Here is a 4002-nt window from a genome sequence, read left to right on the forward strand (position 1 = left end):
GCCCCTGGCCAGCCCGCTCACTGCCCCCACTCAGCCGCCGCATGCGCACTCACCACCAGGGACCTCTTCCAGCCTGGAAGGTCCCCCTGAACCTGGGGACCCAGGACGGGTGGGTGGGAGGAACCTGGCAGGATTTCCCAGCTGGCTGAGGCCGGATGGCCAGCATTCCTGGAGCTGCCACAGTGGGGTGACCCTGGGACTAGCCTGTTCCTCCCTTCCCTTCCTGATTAGGCACTGACCCTGGGTGGGGAAGGGGGCAAGGCAGGGGTGCAAGAGGCAGCCAGAAAGGCTGTTCCCACTACCCATCTTCCCTCTGTCTGGGACCAGCAGCTTGTTCCTGGGGCCTAGGGTGGCAATTGGGGACAAGCAGGAAGCTGGTACCTCTGCCACTGGCCTTGGTTTACTCTTCTGGAAGAGATGGCACAGGGCTTCTCCCAAGGGTGGGCCTGTCCTGGGCCCCCTGGGAAGGAGGCAGCAGTGGGGCAGCGAGTCCTGTGTCTACAGGGGAGGTGCTGGGGCTGCAGGACCATGACCTACACCCCCTCTACCCTCTCAGCACCCAGCAGCTCCCATGGGCCCTCAGGCTGGCGGCTCCAAAGGCTGTGGTTTGGTTATAGCGGCTGGGTCTCCTCCCCTGCCCCTGCTGCTGCTAGCCAGCCTCTGCCCAGCCACCCCTCGCCACCCCCACACACAGGCTTTCGTAGCATTGGTATGCCCCGTCCCTTCCCCACAGCCCACAGCCGAAGCTCCTCCCCCTCATCTCTGCATCTCTTCAGAGTTGTCCAGCTGATGCTGACAGTGAGGGCTGGCCCCTCAGGCGGGGCCCCCATGCGATGCCGCCAGGTCACCCTTATCAGCTTCCGGGTGGCGGGGATCTCAGGCAGGGTGTGCACCAGTCACCCAAGACCGGCTGGGGAAAGACGGGCAGGGTGGGGGGCACACCTGGGGAAGGTGAAGCTGCCGTGTGTGCATGGCCAACCCGGAGCCAGTGGAAAGTTACTGTGTGGAGGCACGCGGGCTCTGAGTGGTGGCCAGCAGAGGGGGGCGGGGATGGGAGTTCTTCCCTCCTCTTGTGTGGGGGGCAGGAGTCTCCGGTCACCCCTGGAAGGCTTCAGAGATGCTATCTCCAATCCCCACCCAGCCCTCCCCCACTCCCACTTGGAGCTTTCAAGAAACATTGCAGAAACACTTGGAAGTGTTGTTCCATCTTGGATATTTGTGCAGAAAAGCAGCTAAGAGCCAGCAGGTGGAGCGTGTGTGTGTGTGTGTGTGTACATGTGTAAAGGGCAATGGGACATGGTTGTTCTTGCTCAACCCCCCACAGGGCCCTCTACATAGCCCCACTGCACAAGAACTCAGAAAGACCACAAGTCCAGGGTCACACTGCTGCCTCACTCACAGGGGTCACCGATGTCCCAGAGGCGAGTGGGCAGGGATTGTAGTCCCCAGTGCCACCCATCTCCCCCGCTACCACAGTCTGCTTTCTGGGGCCTGCGGGGTCCCTGGCCTCACAGCCAGCAGGCCCAGGCTGTAGGTACCTGCCTGTTGCTGTGTGTGACTGGGTTTTCCTCTCCACCCAGCCAGACTGGAATGGGGAGAGGCAGCACTGGAATACTTCTGAGGGGTCTTCCAGGGGTTCAAGGAAAACCTGGATGCTAACAGCCACTCTGTGGGCTGCGAACTTTCAGTCCTGCGGCTGAAAGTGCCCTGTGGCTCTGGCTTCCTCTCCCCAGCCCTGGCCTCAGCTAGTCCCACCACCACCACATGACACCCACACACTGCTACCCCCAACCCCAGAAGCCCCTCTCCAACGGGCCCTGCCCTTGCTTCCAAAAAGTCTACTTGTTCAGGTCCTCGGGTGCTTTCAACCCACTGAGCAAGCACCCAAGGCTGAGTTGCAGAAGCCCTGAGCCGTGACCAAAGGGGGTCCTGAGCAGGCTCGGGCACCGCAGGGCTGTGCAGGGCCAGCGCCCAGCCCCTGCCCTCCACCTCCCCATCTAGGCCGGGACGACGCCCTGGAGCACCTGGACGCGTCTGGGTCGGTGGCAGCAAGGGCGGGGAATAGGAATGTAGGATTAGGAGAAACCGAAGCTGGGCAGGTGTAGAGGAGGAAGGGCCTCTGAGCGGGAGGGGTGGGGGGCGGAGGACTCACATTTTTACCCAGGGTGGGGCTGTTAAGGGGTAGGTTGGGGTTTCAGAAAACTGGGGGCCTGAGGTTCTGGAAGTCGCTCAGGAGGCGCCAATCTCCAAGCTCCCGCGTGTCCTCGATCCCTGTACGCACGCGGAAACCTCCCCAGCCCTGTGGGGCGGGACAGGCACCCCCTAACCGATCCAGGCCCCGCGGCCGCGCCCCACTCCGAGACCCGCGCGCGCCCGCACTCTGCTGCCCCTCCGCGGCCGCCCGAGGAAAAGCAGGGCCTGGTAGGACGGCCGCGAAAGCCGGGCCCTGGGCTGAGGCGGTGTCCGGAGGCCCCGCGTGGGGTCTGGCGCGGCCCTCCCGAGGCCGCCCCGGGCCGGACTTGGCCCTCGCTCCGAGGACTGCCGTGGCTCTCGGTCGCCGGTCACCTGAGCGCCCCCTGCCCTGCGTGGCTGCCCTGAGCGGCTGAGGCAGAGCCCCAGGCCCCACCATGGGCCATAGCGCACAGACGCCCGCTGCTGTCCCTGGCAGGCCAGGGGTCACGACCGAGTGGAGACAGGAATAAAAAGTTAGCTCTCCTGAAGTTGTTTCTTGGCCTGCCTCTGGTTTGCAGCTAGAATGGAGGCTTCCAGCAATGGCTGCCATGCTGTTTGGAGAAGTTTTGTGTCTTACACGTGTTCACATTTAAATCTCTGTGGAAAAAGCTATATATATATATATATAGTCTTTCCAATCAATCCTTGATGGAGACTTTTAGGATCCAGGGTCTGGAAGGATCCTGAAGAGGTGGCTCTGAACAGGGACTCCTCAATTCCCCATCCCTGGCCCTCACACCTATTCTTTGGACAGATTCTGTTCTTATTTTGTCTTTTCATTGACAGATGGGAGAGAGAGCTCTCCTATCAAATGGTTCACTCCCCCAAAGCCCTTGGAACTGAGAACTCAATTCAAGAACTCCATCACCTAGGCCTTCCCTTGCTGTGTCCAGCAGCTCTTACCAGGAAGCTAGAGCGAGAAGCAGAGCTGAGGCTCAGACACAGGCACCGGATGTGGGATGCGGAAGCCCAGGGCCCACGCCAGTTCTTCCCGGCTTTGATCTCAAATCTGCATCTCTCACAGTCTGCCTTGCACCTGGACCAGTCCCCCCAAGGAGCTGCAGCCTCAAAGCTGGGCGACTTCAGCTCCTGGTGCGTCCCGGGCTCAGCGCTCAGAGTGGAAAGAATGGAGGATTCCCTGCTAGAATGAGCGCATCTCCTCCCGCGCTTAGAGACAGCTGTGCAGCAGAAGACGCAGGAACTCAGCCAGCTTCGTGCAGGCCTGGGAGTAAGAGAGAAGGCCCGCCTGCAGGTTAGAGCCGGAGGTAGTGTGTGGGCAGGGACCCATCTACACTGGGAGGCAGGGACTATTGTCCTCATCTCGGAGCGGGTTTGGGTAGGAAACTAGCTGCAAGAGAGAGAGAGAGAGAGAGAGAGAGAGGAGCAGCAACAAGAATGAGGGGACCTGTGGGCAGAGGACAAAGGGCCTGGTATTCTGCACACGCTGTGCACAAAGCAGTTCCATAGAAGCATGAGATGTGAGAAGGAGGAGGTGCAGGCCAGACCGGATGCAGGCCCAGTGGCTCCAGGCTGCACGCGGTGAGAGCCTCCAGGGCGCTGCAGCAGCAGGAGGCAGAGCCAAGGTGGAGAAGGTAACAGTCGGAAGAAGGGGGTCAGGACAGGTGGACAGGAAGGGGCGGGGCTGCCCCCCAGTCTCCCACCTAGCCTGTCACTGTTAGTTCCCTGGAGCTGCCCTGTCACATCAGTACAAACAGGTGAGCTTGAAACAGCCAGGCATTGATTCTGCCACAGCCTCTGGGCTGGCTTCTT

This window comes from Ochotona princeps, chromosome 15, assembly GCF_030435755.1.
Source record: "Ochotona princeps isolate mOchPri1 chromosome 15, mOchPri1.hap1, whole genome shotgun sequence".
In the NCBI taxonomy this organism is placed as follows: Eukaryota; Metazoa; Chordata; class Mammalia; order Lagomorpha; family Ochotonidae; genus Ochotona; species Ochotona princeps.